The 19,635-nt window shown below is 43.1% G+C and overlaps 1 protein-coding gene across 5 annotated transcripts in view; it reads left to right on the top strand.

The window, feature by feature from the left end:
• Positions 1-19,635, top strand: part of LOC111871644 (serine/threonine-protein kinase NIM1) — a 184,542-nt gene that overhangs the window by 130,793 nt on the left and 34,114 nt on the right. Inside the window, exon 1 of one of the 5 annotated variants that reach the window (XM_023865316.2) lies at positions 13,998-14,107. The exons of the other annotated variants lie outside the window; for them this stretch is intronic. The gene's annotated coding sequence lies outside the window, so the exon portion shown is untranslated. Of the gene's footprint in view, positions 1-13,997; positions 14,108-19,635 lie in introns of those variants that run through there. 5 annotated transcript variants of the gene reach the window in all.

Here is a 19,635-nt window from a genome sequence, read left to right as displayed (position 1 = left end):
TCTGTGTGCGGGTGTGTAATTACACAGCGGCGTGAATCTTTGAACCTGCGTCTGGCAAAATTAAGTTTGTGAGAACTGGAAACTGTATATGCTGTGCACAGAATTGGATCGTTAAATTGTGTTCTTCTAATTTCTAGTTCTTGTTATCCCATCTTATACGGAATTAACAGCGTTTGAAAGGCGGTAGGCGTCACAAGGTCTTCCCAGAATTCCCTGATTATTTTCAGTGCTGTGCGTGCAATCTACTTCATCATAATTACGAAAACTTTACTGACATAATTAACACTTATGTTTTAACGCTCTGTACTGAATGTTTATTCCATATTGATTTTCTACTATTATTCCCCATTATTATTCCCTATATTGCTTTACGTGTCAGCTGGTCGGAGGCTCAATAAAGACATTAACCTTGTCCCTAACTAACTCCGTGGTTTTAGTCCGCAAGCGAACTATAACGACCGAGCGACCGCCGCTTGTCGGCGTACTTAGTGCCAACTTTTGCGGGTAGAGGGTGTCGCGTGGTCAGCGCAACGGAACCCCACAGCTGTTAATCTCGGTTTTCTAGACCGGAGCCACTATTTCTTTGAAATAGCCTCTCAATTATCCTCACGAGGCTGAGTGGACTCCGTTACAGACCTACTACTTCTCAGAAAGTCTGGTAGCGCCGGGAATCGAAACCGGACCTCTGGATCTGTAGCCAGGAAATCTGACCGCTAGACCACAGAGGCGGTCACCTTGTCCCTAATCTAACTAATTAATCTGTTCGTATTCAGTGCCAAACGTAAGAGCACTTTGAAAAAATCGGCCAAATAAACTAAGCTAAGAGTTGAGATTTCCCAAGTTTGATTGTTTCTAATTATGGCCGGAAATACAAAAGCCATGACTTTTTATAACTTTAGATTCCATCTCTCTGGTTAACATAAGCAATGAAAAAAATATTTTTGCATAAATATGTACACGCTATTTGAAAAATCGACTGAAAGTGTAACAGATACACAGCTGGCAGCGGTAATGGCCGAGAGTTCTGAAATAGTAACATGTCTGCCAGCGAGCTGTAAAATCATGACACTCCTTCCTTCAGAAGTGATACCTGATACCCTGCTAAATGCTCAGATATTTCCAAACTTTTCGTTCTTACGTTAGGGGGCTGGAGAAAACTACGCAACAAAGAGCCTTGAAGTTTGTAATGTTCATAAAATATTATAGACTAGAATGGAGGAGAGGGGGATTGGTTAGGAACGTTGAACGCATAGGAAAGCATAGAAAACACATACATTCTGATTAAGATCTAAAAGTTTGTGACGACTGTACTTTTGGCTATTATCCATCTTCCTGTGTTTATCAAAAACGTTTTGAAAAATAAACAGGAATGTTTTTTTAGAGAAAAACGGGACAATGGATGATGTTCAAAAACATGATATTTGTAATATATATTCTGAGTCGGTAAACCGATGAGAAGAGACTTTAAAAAGACAAAGACATGGATGGGAGTTTTTTTATTGCTAGTGGGGTGGGTCTAAGTCCCTTGTACTGCGGCCACTTCTGGCCTATTGTACCAGCCCTAGATGATAGGTGAGGGTGATTGTGGAGCAATTGGTGGAATGAAGATTGGCAAGGGAAACCGAAGTACTAGGAGAAAACCTGCCCCAGCGCCCTTTGTCCACCACAAATCCCACTTGTTCAGACCCGGGATCGAACCCGGGCCGCCGCGTTGGGAAGCCAGCGACTAACCGCTTGAGCTGTGGCGCGGCCATGTATGGGAGGTTACTATTAAAATATGTCTTATAATAAATAGGTGTGACGTCATAGACTGGGTTCAAATGGTTGTGGATGCGGTTTGGTACATGTTAGTTAATTTCTGGGTTAGGTGGCGGGATATTCGTTGCCAAGTTGAGTGACAGTTGGTATTTAAAGAATGAATTTGCAGCACGGGGCTAGTTAAGCTAACGCTAATCGATTGATTCATTTGGGACATGAGAGAGCAATTTTAACGCTTGCTTTTTTCAGGGAAAGGAATGTCTGACATACAAATTTTATCAGAATTTTGTAACACAAAATTAGTTTGAATTAAAATGTATTGCTAGTCAGTGGTTCCTTCTTTTATTTCTTCTTCTGTTTCGTAGCTTTGTCTCACCAATTTCACACTGAGTTTCACTCAGTAAACAAACATGATTAGACATACTGAAGAGTACAATTGTTCGGTGCTCGGTCTTCCCACACGGTCACTGGTATTTCGCTCGGGGAAGGATACATGTCCACGTATTCTGTTTCCCTGCCTTACGCTGTACTACCATCCATTTACGCAGCCTCAGCCTGTAAATACAGCAACCTGTTTCACAGTCTGAACTGTAGCAGACCGGAAGATCATTGCCACTCTAAAAATATCAATAATTCGATATGTACCTGCCTGACAAAAACATAATTACTTTTAGCATACTATGCGTTACATCAGTAAACATGTCCCAGTGGATTAAAGTTGCAAAAACATTCATGATATCCGGGTATGTTATTGTTAACACTTACTAGCAAGCGTCTAATTTCCTGGCAGCGGAATAGCAGAGTCCTTTCCTGGAAATTCGGGTGAAGCGTGCAGGGTTCCAGATAAAGTACAGGCTTTTCTGTTTCTGGGAAACATTGGAAGAAGGTAATTTACAAATATATGAACTCTGTGGTCTAGTGGCTAGAGTTCCTGGCTACAGATCGAGAGGTCCCGGGTTCGTTTCGCGGCGCTACAAGATTTCCTGAGAAGTAGCTGGTATGGAACTGGGTACACTCAGCCTCGTGAGGATAATTGAATGGAAAAGTAGCGGCTCCGGTCTAGAAAGCCGAGATTAATGGCCGTGGGAATTCGTTGCGCTGACCACGCAACGCCCACTATCCGCTAAAGTTGGCAGAACTTCGTCGAAAAGTGGCGGTCGCTCGTCGATATAGTTCGCTTACGGACTACAGGCCACGGAGTAAAGTAACAAATGAAATTGTTCAGGTGTTACATGAGGATACTATCGTTGGGGCCCGTACCACTAAAAGTTATTTTTCAACTTCATGGGGTTCATATTAAGAGATCTCCACATATTGTTCAGGGTTGTTTTATAAAGTTTCATCTGTGGAACTGAAGTTTGTATTCTTACCGTTAAAAGTTCGTGTATTGTTAGCGTTTTTCTTTTTGCATTTCTTTTCCGTTCTTGCCCCCCAAGTTTATATCATTAAAACTTCACGGGTCTTTAGGACTTATTGTGATTTATCAATGCTTGATGTTGGAGTTTATATCTTCAAAACTTCCTGTATTATTCAGGTTTATGATATAATTTTACTTTCGAGACACTAAAATTCATATTATTAAAACTTTAAAACTCTGTATCTTCAAGTTTAGTATATGTTTCCCATCCATGCCCTTTGGAAACGCATGACTTTGTTCATAATGTTATCGTCCATTTTTATTCAAAGCAATGTAATATGACAAGCAGGTACTATAATAACCAGTTACCATACTCCTGCGAATTTCAGTCAGTTTGATGAAGTTGCTCACTTTGCAATTGTGAAATGTCACCGGTTGACAGAATTAGTAGTTACTTCATGGAACAATGAAGGTACTATATAACAGTACGAGGTATTCGTGGAAGTTTGTAAGTTCGAGGTCTTTTTAGCCCACTTTCCTTATTTTGAAAAAATAAAGTAGGGTAGTGTAGACCTGAATTATGTAAACGTACGAGTATAACATATGAAACAAAAATTAGAATATACAAAACTATAATTTTGCCTGTGGTTCTGTATGGGTGTGGAACTTGGTCTCTGACATTGAGGAAGGAACATATAGACTGAGGGTGTTTGAGAACAGGGCGTTGAGGAGAATATCTGGACCGAAGAGAGTCTAGGTCTTAGCTTATTGAATGGCTCTGTGTAAGCGTACATGTCACATAGCCCGAAGTGGCAATGCTATTAATGGCTGAATTGCAAAGGATATAGAAGGTCAATCATCATGCTTATAGGATGGCATCATTCTAGCATTATTCATTGGGAGAGACGGAGAAACCCACGAAGAATCATGGTCAAGAATGTAAGATTTGAGGCTTTCACGGCGGTGACTATGAAGAAAGCAGTCTGCTTTACCGTTTCTCACGGTGTTGTCGCTTGCAGAATTCTTATACTTTTTCTTCTACCCTGAAGATGGGGGCGATACGTTCCTGCGAAACGTCGGTTAACACCACATATACACGGTGCCAAATCCCAGAAGACTGCTTTCTTCATAGTCAAGAATGTTAACAACCCAATGACATCTCCGAAAATCCATTAAATATATATATCTCATATAAGAGTTGTGTAAAGTTAAATTAAACTTTACTTCAGTTAGTGGAAGTAATTTGAAACGAATATGGATCTGCATTGTAATCTCTGATAATGTTGTCAAAATGAAATTCTTTCGTGTCTAGTCCGAATTATATGTCTGGCTTATCACTACCCCGCAATTTAAAAACTTTTTTTTCCCCATGATGTCGCCTAGCGAAGGCAAATTACAGACATGCATGCTGGAACCGGTACGTAATTTCGTGGCAGTGGTTGTAGAATGGTCAGTTCTTCGCAGCGTTGGCCTCACTGTTAGCCGAAACAAAAACTCACGTCTCAATATTATAGAATAATTAAGTAGACACATGCATCTCATTTTATTTGAAGAGCGTTTGTGTTGAGCGTCTTATTGAAGTTTCCTTACGAGCACATGCTATCTTAGTCTTTGCTCACAAGTTTCTACTAACATGTTTTTATCTGAAAAAAGGCAAAGCTATCCCTATGCTACAAGCCGGAAGGTCGCGGGATCGAACCCCCAAGGAGGATTTTTTCAATTTACCTAATCCTTCCAACCGCACTATGGCCCTGGGGTCGACTCAGCCTCTAACAGAAATGAGTACCAGGAATATTCGTGGGGGTAAAGGGCAGCCGGCGCGTAAGGCTGACAACCTCACCGCCATCTGTGAGCCGATTGTCTAGAAAATGTGGGGACCTCCACGGTCTGTTACAAGGAAACCTTTACTTTATTATTCCCGTAACAGGCCGTGGAGGCCCTTAGGTTTGTGAGACGTCGAGGCTCCCACAGATTTCTCTAGACAATCGGCTCACAGATGGCGGTGATGTTGTCAACCTTACGCGCCTGTCCCCCTTTCCACCCCAAGAATATTCCTGGTACTCGTTTCTTTAGAAGTTAAGTCAACTCAAGGCCACAATGCTGTTGGGAGGATTAGTTCAATTGAAAATTTCAGTGACCTTGTCGGCTTGTAGCATCGTGCCTCAAATAACTGCGCTACCGTATGCCCCCTTTCTTTTTTTCATCTGGGTGATAAAATCAATTTGGAGTCTATGTAACTTGTACCACTGTTGCAATTATTTGACTGTCTCAGATGTCCAGGGTGGACATGGCGTTTGAATAATGGATCAATATATTGCTTCGGTTCTTTTCTGGTAGTGGCAACGGGAAAGAGAGAGCCGTGCTTCTTACTTTCAACTTTTTCTCTTTTGGTCTCCTTTTCCACGTTTGACTGGACGTGGAGCCGCCCTTACATAATCATGCTTTAAACATTCATTACGTCGGGACCTTCAGCTTTTTGAAATATTAGTTGAGTTCAGATTCGTTTTGGAGCTTCTGAATACCTGTCTAGCCTCCGATTCAAATATTACAAACAACGTTTCGGCGATGTTCAAACAATCAAAGAAGATGCCACTTTAGAGACCCTTCACCTTGAAACTTCTTGACTTACTGCCTCATTGACTGTGGGGAATATACACTACCATAGCCAATAAGTTCGTGGACTGGCCGCAAAGCGTCGTTGCAGTGCACTACAGCGGATAGGTCGAGGCACAGTATGATGCCCTGTCAGTTCATCTATCGTCACAGCAAGAAGTAGTCCCTTGCAAACAGTGTAAGCAGAACTACTGCCTCTATTGTGAACTGCAGTTAAATGCAAGTGGCGGAAATCGAAAACGTGGCAGTTTGAACAACGGGAAAACATCAGGTTCTGCCAGAAACTAGGCAAATCCCATAGCGAAACATTTGGCGTAGGAAGAATTAGCTGTTGCTACACGACAACGCCCCTGCACATCGCTCTGTTCTTGTCCAAGAGGAACTGGCAAGGCAACAGGTCACCGTTTTGCCACACCCTCCGTACTCACCTGATCTCGCACCTTGCGATTTCTTTCTCTTTCACCGCGTGAAAGCAAAGCTACGTGGTCGTGAATTTCAGTCGTCCGAGGAGGTCGTCATTGCCACAAGAGATGCCGTACGGGAATTTCCTGCCAATAAGTTTCAGCAGTGTTTTCGGCAGCTATATCAACGTTGGTAGACTTGCATAGCGGCCAGCTGCAACTATTTTGAGGGCCGATGTGGATCTGTGTAAGTGTATGTGAATACCTTGTAATATGATGCGATAAAACCACAGTCCACGAACTTAATGGCTGTACTACGCAGGTACGTGTATATTAATGTTAATGATTAATTTGTTGGTTGAGACACTATGCTACAAGCCGGATGGTCCCGGTTTCGAGTCCCGATGATGCTAATGAAGCATAACGCCATGAATGCTTATGGCGAGTGGATAGATCCATATTGAGTTGTCATCTTCACGCCCCAGCCGCTTTAGCCCCGGGGAAAGAGCCCCAAGTACCCATTGCGGAAGAGGCTGGGTTGGCCCCAGTGCTGGTCTGGACGACGTGGAGAAGAGAAAATTCTTGACCCCACCGGGACTTGAACTACTGCCTCTCGGTCGTCCAGCCCATAGCCAGTCTCTATACCGACTACGCTATGAAGAAAGCATAATTGATGCCGCTCAAATTCTAAGTACTTTTTGGTTCTATGGCGTTAGCTAAAGGAAGGTTTGAGCTAAGCATTGTAAAGTTTTGTACGCTAAGTCTATGTTACGCAAACAGACGGCTTAATAAATTACGTAACTCTTAATTTAAGGCCGCGCCATAGCTCAAGCGGTTAGGCACTGGCTTCCCACCGCGGCGGCCCGGGTTAGATCCCGGGTCTGGTCAAGTGGGATTTGTGGTGGACAAAGTGGCGCTGGGGTAGGTTTTCTCCGAGTACTTCGGTTTCCCCTGCCAATCTTCATTCCACCAAATTCTCCATCATCATAATCACCCGGGACATGTACAATAGACCAATCAGTGGCCGCCGTGACGAGTGGACCCAACTGGACTCCACCCCCCACTATGCGAAAAAGAAACACTCAATTTACAATTATGGCAAGACTTTCCACTTACTCGCAAGTCGGAACATTTGAAGAAGAGCGTCATAAGTTTCCTCTAGTACCATTTTACATAACATTCTTGTAACAAATAGGCTTAAGAATTATCACAGTGTTAATATACTTTTGAAATGGGGTGTCTTGATTCTTTAAGCCATTAGCATTGCGTGATTCAGATCCTTATATTAATTTGTTATTTCAGGCAGCAAGAATTACCAGCAATATTCTAAATGAGTGTTCCCTTCACACTCTTGTAAGTTGCTGGAATATTGAGCCAACCACTCCTATGTAACAATGTACCTAGTATTTCACGTCGTAATATTGTATCTCTGCGAGGAATAATCATTTCCTTGAACAGTACTATCTTCTGTGATATAATTCCGTATAGTCCGTTAAAATTCAACAGACGTTTCGGAGGTAAAAATCGTTTCCATCTTCAGGGTCAAATAACCCGAGGAATGTGTCAGTGTGAAAGCAGGTGTAAAGCCGATCTGTTGAATTTTAACGGAATACACGCGTTATATCTCAGAAAATATAATATTTCATAGCCACCAGTGTGCTGTAATACCTTCCACAAGATCCTGTCATTTCGCACTCACTCATGTGGCTGTGCCCTACATGAGAAGCCGCCAATTCTGCAGCTACTCAAGAACGTCCCAGCATTTTATGGAATCCAAAGGTTCATTACTATGTCCACAAGAGCCCTCTACTGGTCCCTATCCCGAGCCAGATCAATCCAATCCATACCATCCCATCCTATCTCTCTAAGATCCATTTTAACATTGATCACCCACCTACGTCTTGGTCTTCCCAGTGGTCTCCTTCCTTCCGGCTTTCTCACCAATATCCTATATGCATTCCTCTTCTCCCCTCGTTGTGCTACATGCCCTTCCCATCTCTTCTTCCTTGACTTGATCATTCTAAATATACCAGGAGAAGGGTAGAAGTTATGAAACTCCTCATTAGTCATTTTGTAAGGGTTAACAAAATCGGACAGCATTAGAATTTTAGTTTTTTGCCTATTTTCCAAATTTTATGAGCGAAGATAAGGACATGATATCATGAACTCACGAATGTCATTACTTATCAATAAGATTTCTATCGCTGGACAGCTTTTCTTAAGTGATGTATTAATAAAAACTATCCACATCCGGTTATGTGGAAATCGTTTATGTTCATATCATATGTGAGATTTCTAATTGATGGACAGTGTTAGTGTGCTATATTTATTTGTAGAAAGTCGTCCAATACTAGATAACCCTCTGCAGGAATGGATATCCATAAATGAAGGAGTACAATCAGCGTACACGGAGGAAATATCGACATCAGAGAATATGACAAAAAGATTAATTATTATAATACAGGCATTTGAAAGAAAGGTAAAAATGTAAAGCTATCCCTGTAACAGGCCGTGGAGACCCATAGGGTTGTGAGACGTCGAGGCTCCCACATTTTCTCTAGACCAGTGGTTCTCAACCGTTGCCCGGTAAATTCTTTTTTTTTTCTACATGACGAGGGCACGGTATAATTGATATAATTGACAACGCGACAGCCTCTATCCGCTAAAGTAGGATTCTGAGATCATTGACGTTAATTCGAACACGAATCTAGTTTCAAATATTCCGGCAGATTTCGTCTTCATCATCTAGTGAAATGCTATTTTTTATTGCTAGTGGGGTGGGACTAAGTCCCTTGTACTGCGGCCACTTCTGGCCTATTGTACCAGCCCCAGATGGTAGGTGAGGATGTTTGTGGAACAATTGGTGGAATGAAGATTGGCAGGGGAAACCGAAGTACCCGGAGAAAACCTGCCCCAGCGCCACTTTGTCCACCACAAATCCCACTTGACCAGACCTGGGATGGAACCCGGGCCGCCGCCGTGGGAAGCCAGCGACTAACCGCTTGAGCTGTGGCGCGGCCTAGTGAAGTGTTACTAACATTAGCAACAACTTTCTTATTTTCAACGGCTTGAATATTATTGCCGTCTCTGTGTTGTTTCAGGGTAGATCTCGGAATGAACAACCAAGGTCTCCATTTCGAGCGGCACAAACTAGTTTAATTCGACCCATCATTTCCTCCAGCCACTTTATACACTTAATACTTTTTAGGCATATTTGGAATTATATCAATTCGCGGAGAGGAAAAATATTTCGAAATGAGAGAACCGCAAAGAAATGAATTATTAGTACTAACTTGTCACGTAAGGAACACACGTACAGTAATACTGTCACTTTTTAGGGTGTTGTAACTGTAAACGGGGTTTTGGATTACTGGGTTTATTGCCCACTTATAGGCCTTATTACAAACAAATATAACACTCTCGCTGTTTCCACACTTTACAGTTCACTGTTACACTCACTAGTGTCCTCAGTGTATTACATTCTTCACTATCCGTTTCCTGGCAACGGACTTTAAAGCAGGAACTATAACAGTCTCACTAAATTACTGTACACGTAAAATCTTCTCTTCACAGCCCGACTGCCAACTGAGCATATAGCGCCATCTTCTTAGCCTTCCTTGCAGAGCCCAACTCTCCAATAACTTCTCACTTGGAACTCTGGAACTCGACTATTCTCCTGCACTTTTCTTCATAAAAATTTTGCACGGACATATTAGAAAACATCTTTCCCCGACATTTCCTCTATTGTTGCTTGCGTATCCGTTGCCGCGGAAACTTGTTTACCGAGCCCTTGCCTAGCAATGGATGTCTCTTCTGGCTCCAATATTCCGGCCTTTAAGCATTACAGTTGCCATAGATGGAGCTCCGATGCAGTTACGGATCGTCGGACCGGGGCAGGGAAGTGGAAGCAGCTTCACTGGTTCATTCTTACAGACTGCGTGGTAGCAAGTGATCCGACTCACTTAATCTCATTATCATATCAAAGCAGCAGCACAACTGTCATACGTGATGTAGCAAGTACGGATTTCCACCACAAACACACACATACTCTGTCTCTCTGTCTCTCTCTGCCTCCATCCTCAGGGTAGGAGAAAATTCTTCTACACTGAAAATGAAGGCAGCTTCCGAAACGTTGGTACCTCTCAAACAAAATACACGACGTCTCATTACAGAGACCAAACTTAATATTCATTTGTTTTGGAACCTAAATTCTAATATTCTGTCTTGTAATATCTTACTATCTGCACGAGTATGTCCTCGCCATAGCTCAAGCGGTTAGTCGCTGGCTTCCCACCGCGGCTGCCCGGGTTCGATCCCGGGTCTGGTCAAGTGGGATTTGTGGTGGACAAAGTGGCGCTGTGGCAGGTTTTCTCCGAGTACTTCGGTTTCCCCTGCCAATCTTCATTCCACCAATTGCTCCACAATCACCCTCACCTATCATCTGGGGCTGGTACAATAGGCCAGAAGTGGCCGCAGTACAAGGGACTTAGTCCCACCCCACTAGCAATAAAGAAACAGAATAAATGCTGACGTCTGTGAGTTGAGTGAGATTCGAACCTACGAACCCAGTGTTTGAGCTGGCGAAGTCAGTAGCAGTAACCTAATGTTCACAAAATTGTTATAGTAATAAACGACAACGGAGATATGAAGGAGGTCCTTCTATGTACATATTTTTTTTAATTAATCGATTCGTGTAACCGCAAGGACTTTCCGGCGAATTAAGTCTTCACGCGCGTCCACTTTGCTTTCGTAAACACGATCCCTCATGTACCCGCACACATGGAAATAAAGGGGGACTGAAGTCCAGTGGCCACGGTGGCCAATTTTGGGTAACTTTCCCTCCCTCACCACATGTCCAATCTAGCGACGAGGAAAGTGTCGACTCGGGTACTGTGTCACTTGTCGACTGGTTTGTGGGGGCCCTGTGATATGACCATGCGGTCAGAGTCATGTTAACCAGCACACCCAGAGGCTTGTGTTCAGCAACCCCCAGCCGTTCCTCCAAGAAAAATGGTCCAATGAGCCGGCTGTCAATTACACTACACCGTCTAATAGCAGAAATTCGATATCATACTTCAAGAGCGACCACCTCTGTGGTCTAGTGGTCAGAGTTCCTGGCTACAGATCCAGAGGTCCGGGTACAATTCCCGGCGCTACCAGATTTTCTGAGAAGTAGTGGGTCTGGAACGGGGTCCACTCAGCCTCGTGAGGATAATTGAGGAGTTATTTCAAGGAAATAGCGGCTCCGGTCTAGAAAACCGAAATTAACGGCCATGGGAAACCGTTGCGCTGACCACGCGACACCCTCTATCCGCTAAAGTTGGCACTAATTTCGCCGACAAGTGGAGGTCTCTCGGTCGATATAGTTCGCTTGCGGACTACAGGCCACGGAGTAATTTACTTGTAATGTACTGTGTGGAATCACATATCACATAAATGCGAGTTTCTTGTATTTTTTTTACCCCGTCACAGATAAACTGAGCTTCATCAGTGAATAAGATGTATTGATAGGGGTATGCAAGTAACCACGTAGTAAAGTCCCCAGGTTCGAAGTCCTGAATTTGCTGGAGGTGGTACAGATAGAGACAGTCTAAGTTCAAAGTTCGCCGCACTGTTCTGTGCTGAACATGTAGGCGACTGATATTTCGGCGGGTGGATTGCGATGCGCCATTTCGGTAGTGTGTTCCCTCGTCACACCCACGTCTCGCCCTCTCGCACTTTCCGCTGATAGCGACACTGGGAAGCATCAGAGTTATCGGTGGACAGTGTGGTATACACGCCAATGCAGGATTCTTCGTCAAGGGAATCTTCTCCATATTCCTCGACATTAGCAGGAGCGTCCCAGTTACAAAACTCGTGGCAAAAATGAATGTCTGCATATCCTTTTTCTTTATTGTTAGTGGGGTGGGACTAAGTCCCTTGTACTGCGGCCACTTCTGGCCTGTTGTACTAGTCCCAGATGATAGGTGAGGGTGATTGTGGAGCAATTGGTGGAATGAAGATTGGCAGGGGAAACCGAAGTATTCGGAGAAAACTCACCCCAGCGCCACTTTGTTCACCACAAATTCCTCTTGACCAGACCCGGGATTGAATCCGGGCCGCCGCGGTGGGAAGCCAGCGACTAACCGCTTGAGCTATGGCGCGGCCCTGAATATCCTCAGTTTCTGTATGTAAACTGAATGTCATTCAGTCTTCTATCATAGTACGTGTATCATTAGGGACACGCGGTAGCGTAGTTAGTTAGGACAATATGCTTCGATGAGGTCATTGGGTTTTTTCAATCGACCTAATCTGTCCAGCCGCACTCTAACATGAATCTTTCTGGGGATAAATGCGGCCGGCGCGTAAGTCTGACAACATTATCGCCATCTGTTATCCGATTGTCAAGAAAATGTGGGAGCCTCGACGTCTCACTAACCTATGGGCCTTCATGGTCTGTTACAGGGATAGCTTTACCTTATTTTTACCATAGTATCATTGTTACACAACACGCATGTTAGCCGCTACACTGCTGTAGCACGAACCTTATTTCAACGCGCGCATGCGCAGTGTCACATGTCAGCCGAGACGCCATTTTATCATACCCATTAATTACATAAGCGTTGAGAATCGTACCCATGTCAATAGAATAATTTTCACTCAGAATTTTCTCAGGAGTAACTTGTAGAAGTTACGATATAAAGTCATGAGACGCCCTGCGTGTGTCTGTTTAGCAGTCGTAGCTATGGTGGTTGCTAAAGAACCATTCTATTTAGGCATGTGGAGATTTGTCGCGAACAGACCGATATCCTCTGTGACCTAACGAAACTCAGAAAAGAATAGCTGGCAATTCAGATGTACCCAATGAAACTGAAAACAGGCATCGTAGAACAATTGCTTTTCTTCTTACTTACCAATCATATCTTTTTCTTGCATTTTGTCTTCTGTCCGTGTTTCCTTTTATGTATTGCTTTACTTCTTCGCTACCTTCCACTCTTTTTCTTTTCGTCCTTCCTTTCTCTTTCCTTGTTCGTTGTGCTTAGAAACTTCTTATTAATCACCCGGCCCGGATTTTGATGACATGTCATCTTATTTTCCTTTTATCCTATGCGATGCTTTTAAGTATATAAATCTCGGATATGAGCTGCTGGATACAGAAATGTAAATTTTATAGGTAATTTTTTGATAGTTTTAGGTTTAAGGTCATTTTTTCATTTTTTGGGGTAATTTTTTGGTAAATTTTTGGACTTTTAAGGGTATTTCTTGTCATTTTTGGCCATTTTAGGGAATTTTTCTTCATATGTTTTCTGAAATGTGAATAACATGGAAGCGAAGTGTTCTTTCTTTTCTCCTTTAGGTCATTTTTCTGGATTTTTTCGGTCATTTTATAGGTCATTTTTTTAAATATTTTTAGGTCATCAAAATCCGGGCCCTGTTAATCACATTTCTGCCGCAGGTTATGACTTATATAATGACGCGGCGAAGTTGCACCAATTCCCGTGTTCGGGTCGCAGCTGCAATTTTAAGATATTAACTGTGTCCTTAATGTGTCCGCCCCCAAGGTCAGACGCATTCTCTGCCGTGTATAATATGGGGGGTAAGAGTGCATATAATCGGTCGTCCAGACACTCTAATCATTTCGCTGTTGCCCTCCACGCTGCGTTGATTGTCTGCGTACACGCGCGCTGACGTATGCGTCTGTGTACTGTGGGAAAGGTGACCGTCGTGTATACTGCAACATGACACGTCATAGTTAAACCGTGACGTCAGTGTTGATAACCAGCCTGCAAGTCCCCGGAAGGCTCTACGGGAAGTTGTGATTTGTATGAAGCACAGATTTCGAACACATCAATTTAACATATTGTGTTAAAGAGTGTGACTACGAGAAGCCGCTACTGCTGCTGCTGTATTTGCTTTTGTGTTTGAGAATACGTTCCTGAGAAGAATGTTTGGACCCATAGCGGGAAGCAACAGGACGCTTCAGAAAACTGTATGTGAGGTACTTCATAATTAGTAAAACTCGTGAAATATTATTAGAATGACCAAGTTACGAAGAACGAGGTGGGCAGGATTTGTAACACTCATGGGAGAAAAGTAAATTTCACACAAAATTTCAGCAAGGAAGGCCAAAATGAAGAAATGATTTTGACAACCTTAGGGAGATATCGTAGGAGGCTGGATTAACTTGGCTCAGGATAATAAGTAGTTGGCTTTCATAAAATGTTAAAGCTCTCTTTGTAAAAGAGTCCGTGGAGCCCTATAGAGTTGCGAGACGTCTAGGCTCCCACATTTTATTGACAGTCGGATCATTAGTGGCGGTGAGGTTGTCAGCCTTACGCGCCGGCCGCCCTTTACCCCCCAGGAAGATTCCTGGTACTCATTTCTGTTAGCAGCTGAGTCGATCCCAGGGCCAAAGTGCAGGTGGAAGAACCATAGAAAAAAATCTCCGTGATTTTAGTCCGCAAACGAACTATACCGATCGAGCGTCCGCCGCTTGTCGGCGATGTTAGTGCCAACTTTAACGGATAGATGGTGTGCGTGGTCAGCGCAACGAATCCCCACGGCCGTTAATTTCGGTTTTCTAGACCGGAGCCGTTATTTCCTTGAAATAACTCCTCAGTTATCCACACGAGGCTGAGTGAACCCCGTTCCAGACCCAGTACTTTTCAGAAAATCTGGTAGCGCCTGGAATCGAACCTCTGGATCTGTAGGCATGAACTCTGACCACTAGACCACAGAGGCGGTCCTGGAAGGACTAAGTCAATTGAAAAATGCAATGGCCTCATCGAGAATCGAAACCGCGGCTTGTAACATAGTGCCTCACCCAAGTAGGCTACAGCTGGCTTTCATTTCCACAGTTATTAATCATCAGATTCTGTATATGACTGAGTAATTCTGGGTTATCTGTGGAACCGTCAGTTCTGAATTAGGGATCTATTCTAAGAAGTTACTGCGCACAGACAAGGAAGGAGGGACAGTTACATGTAAAGGGTTATTCATAAATCCGTGAAACATTTTAAAAATTCACAACAAATGAACTGTGCATCGGATCATGTCAGTTCTTACGCCGACAGAGAATGAATCTCTCCAAGACTTTTCGAAAGACGCCATTGCCTGCTAATCTCAGGGATCATCGCTGCTGTGGCTCTGGTCAACCGTGATATGCTGACACGGGTGTGGGACGGAATGGATTATCGCATAGATGTCTGCCGTATCAGCAAAGGTGGACATACTGAGCATCTGTGAACTATGTAAAAAAAACTTGGTGAATTTATCTCTATTTCAGTGTAATAAAATTTGGTATCCGTTGCGTAGTTTATTTATTGTAAAAGTAAAAAGTAAAGCTATCCCTGTAACAGGTCGTGAAGGCCCATAGGGTTGTGAGACGTTGAGGGTCCCACATTATCTAGACAATCGGCTCACAGATGGCGGTAAGGTTGTCAGCTTTACTCCCCAGGAAAATTATTGAATTAACTCCAGGTACTCATTTCTGTTTGAGGCTGAGTCGACCCCAGGGCCATAGTGCGGGTAGATTTTCAAAATGTTTCACAGTCTTATGAAGAACCCTGTATATTTCATATACTTTTCTTTACACGCGTTTGGGCTGTAGGCTAGCAACACCGCTCTAAAAGACACTAAACATGGAACATAAATGGTTCACAGCGCCATAGAGTACAGTTGAATTTATGGAAGCCTTGAAGAACTAAAACTGAATAAGTGGCGGGGGAAAGTAGCACCCATGGAATATACGAAATATAATTACATAATTTTAATCGGGAAACCTGAAGGAAGGAGACTTGTAGCCTGCCTTTCACGGTATCATTTGTACATTGCATGCCCCTTCGCTTATCTTCACTCGACCGCTTTCTCCATATCGCCGATAACTGGTGAACTTCTTTATGAGACTTCAGTAGTCTCAGGACTCGAAAGACAAGTCTTAAGGAATATTGCGTGTAGTCTGCAAGTGACGTCACTTGGAGACAGGGTGGCGTAGATAAAACGCTGATATATTTATAACTATCTGAATTGCTTTTGTCGCAAAGAATATTACACAATTTAGAGTTAACCGGTTTTAAGGTCATTATCATGAATAGCTACATAGTAATAGGGGGGCATGCAGTAGCGCAGTTGGTTGAGGCACTGTGCTACAAGACGGAAGGTCTCGAATCTTGATGAGGTTATTGGATTTTTCAATTTACCCAACCATTCCAGCCGCACTATGGCCCTAAGGTTGACTCGGCCTCTAATAGAAATGAGTACCAGGAATCTTCTGGCTCGTAAGGCTGACAACCTAACCGCAATCCGTGATATGATTGTCTAGAAAATGTGGGAACTTCGACGTCTCACAACAATATGGGCCTCCACTGCCTCTTACAGTGATAGCTTTACCTTATCTTACTCAGTATTACGTTTCAATCCCTCAACTTAAAACTCTTTGTTTGGTGAACTCAGAAATCCCCTTTAAAGAACGCATGGGAGGTATGCCCCCAAAAACTCCTTGGCCTCTAGTCCGCAATCGAACTACACCAACCGAGCGACCGCTGTTTGTCGGCGAAATTTGTGCCATCTTCTGCGGATAGAGGTTGTCGCGTGGTCAGCGCAACGAATCCCCATGGCCGTTAATTTCGGTTTTCTAGACCGGAGCCGCTGTTTCCTTGAAATAGCTCCTCAGTGATCCTCACGAGGCTGAGTGGACCCCGTTCCAGACCCACCACTTCTCAGAAAATCTGGGAGAGCCGGGAATCGAACCCGGACCTTAGGATCTGTAGCCAGGAACTCTGACCACTAGACCACAGAGGTGGTCATGTACCCCTAAAGTATAACGTAATATTAAAATGGAGCTCACAGATAGCACGACTGTTACTATAATCACATTGGTGTTTTTACATAAAAACATTCTTCTCCCGATCTACTTCAGTGTTCCGTACGACCGCAATGTTTGAATCGTTTGATGTAGTGATTCAAAATTACTCTCCATTGATGTCAAATGTCACTAACTTTTACAGTTTCGTGAAAGTTGTCAATATTCTTCGAAAGGTTTTTAGTGACGACAACCACGCACTCACGCATGCGCGTACCCGGCCTTCATCGACCTCTTTCATTCTTTTTCCCTTTGAAAGTGAACTTAAATATCAGGCCGCGCCATAACTCAGGCGGTTAGTCGCCGGCTTCCTACCGCGGCGGCCCGGGTTCGAGACCAGATCAAGTCATACGGAATTTGTGGTGGACAAAGTGCATTGAAGTGGGACGTTTTCCGAGTTCTTCTGTTTCCCTGCCCATTTTCATTTCAGATACTCCATATTTATTATCCCAGTATCGACGTTGCATAGTATCGTTTAAATATTCAACTTAAAAATATCGTAAGCCACATTCATAAAGTGAACATTAACTGCAGTGCCCAAATATCACTATTCGTATCGCATAAGACAGGAAATACGTGTCACGTGGTAGTGTAGTTTGTTGAGGCACTATACTACAAGCATAAGGTCACGGGTTCGAGTCCCGATGAGGTGGATATTTTCAGTTTACCCAATCCTTCCAGCCGCACTGTGCTCTGGGGTCGACTCAGCCTCTAATCAGTACCAGGAATCATCCTAGGGGATAAAAGGCGGCCGGCGCGGAAGGCTGACAACTTTACCACCATATGTTATCCGATTGTCTAGACAAAATATGGGAGCCTCGACGTCTCACAAACCTATGGGTCTTCACGGCCTGTTACAGGAATATCCTTATAACAAAGAGATATCAAATGAAATGCCCCAAGGTCACTGCAATTTGTCTTATTTCTTGTTGTATAGTAATAACGTCATTTATAGAATTTGTTGCAGCTTACGTGTCATATAGTATGCATTATACGTTTCGCTAGACCTTATACAGAATTGTAAGCAGGTCTGTCCGTTCTGGTGACTGGTGACTGGTGACATGTCACCCCACTCCTTTCCACTCCGACAGTGTACCGATGTCTCTTGCTACACTGCGCCGTAGACTCGTAGTCATTACCATTTAGCACGCTACTCTCTGCTCTGAAAGGCCCCTGAGTGCACTGCAACCACCCTGTCAAGGCTGGTCCTACAGGTATTGCAGCGAACTGTGTTCCCACATTTCCATCTTTACTGGCTTCATAACTACTTTTCTTGCTCCCCGGTTTCCATCTCTCGTTCTATTTTCTGTTTCTGTGTTTTTGTTTGAGTTAGTTTGTTTTTTCTCTCGTGTTCTTCTTTCTGTGCGTGTTTTTTTTCTTTTTATTTATTTCTTTCGGCTTGTTACGTCTTCCATTATCATTCGTATATGTTTCCTCCCTTTCTCCTGTATTTCATTTTCTACGTTTATTTATCCACTTTTATTTTCCGGCTCTACAATTATTTCTAATTCTGCCTAGCTCTTTTCCTTCCCCTCCTTTATATTTTCACCTGTAATTTTTTTACAGTTTATATTATCGTTTATTTCCTTTTTTTTTGTCATTTTTGTTGCTTACGGTTTTTTTATTTCCTTCGTTTTCCCTTTGCTCTTCCCTGTTTTGTTTCCCTATTTTCTTGTAATTTCACTTCTAATTTTCTCCCCTTTCATTTCTCATCTCTGCTTCTGCCCTGCTTTTCTTCATGTATGCCACATTTTTTGGTTTCCCTGGCACCCCCTATTTTATATTTACTCTTCTTTCCTTGATAGGTATCGGGATAGCGACTGGCTACGGGCTGGACGACCGAGGGCTCGCAGTTTGTGTCCCTGTAAGGTCAAGATTTTTTCTCCACCCACCCTCCTATCCAGTGGGTACCGGGAATAAAGCGGCTGGGGCGTGAAGCTTACCACTCACCTCCATTTAGTGCCGAGATCAAGAAAATGTGGATCTATACATCCACTCCCCCATACGCCTCCTTGGCATACTGCTTAATTAGTTAAGCACAGGGACAATTTTAAATTTGTTCTTTTCTTAATTGCTTCGTATCATTTTTTTATTCCTAACTCTCTTTTCNTTTAGTTATGATGTTTTTAAAACCTTTTAAAATTTTCTCTAAATTTTAAATTTAAAATTTAAAATTCTTAGGGTTACTCGCCCTATGTCTAAGTGCTGGAGCGGCTAGTTCTTGTTTTCACACTGTACAGGAGTTATTTAATGTAGTCTTCTTGTGTGGGTGCCGCTGCTTGTCTGTACTACGTGTTATTTATTTATACTTTCTCCTGCTGTTCTTCTTTCTTTACTGTATTCACGTCTTATTTAACGACGCTGTGTCAACTTCAGATGATAATTCGTATGATTGCAATGAGTGCTCCCATAGAAGAGAGTTTCAACGGTGTCTGCAGTCGACCTAACTGAGAGGCCGGCCGCCTAATACAGTTCACTCGAGACACGTACCGAAAATGAACGCAAACCCCACTACTCCTGAGGTAATCCTGGCCGACCGCGATGAAGATAAGGCGCTTGATTACTGACTAAGGTCCCCGTAAAGTTCCAGTTTGTCACAGTATGAATTGAATTACTGATTTTTTCAACATACGAGTGTAAGTCAATAAGTAAGTTACAAATGGATA

This window comes from Cryptotermes secundus, unplaced genomic scaffold, assembly GCF_002891405.2.
Source record: "Cryptotermes secundus unplaced genomic scaffold, Csec_1.0 scaffold112, whole genome shotgun sequence".
Taxonomy (NCBI): Eukaryota; Metazoa; Arthropoda; class Insecta; order Blattodea; family Kalotermitidae; genus Cryptotermes; species Cryptotermes secundus.
This window is presented reverse-complemented; position numbering and strand designations above follow the sequence as displayed.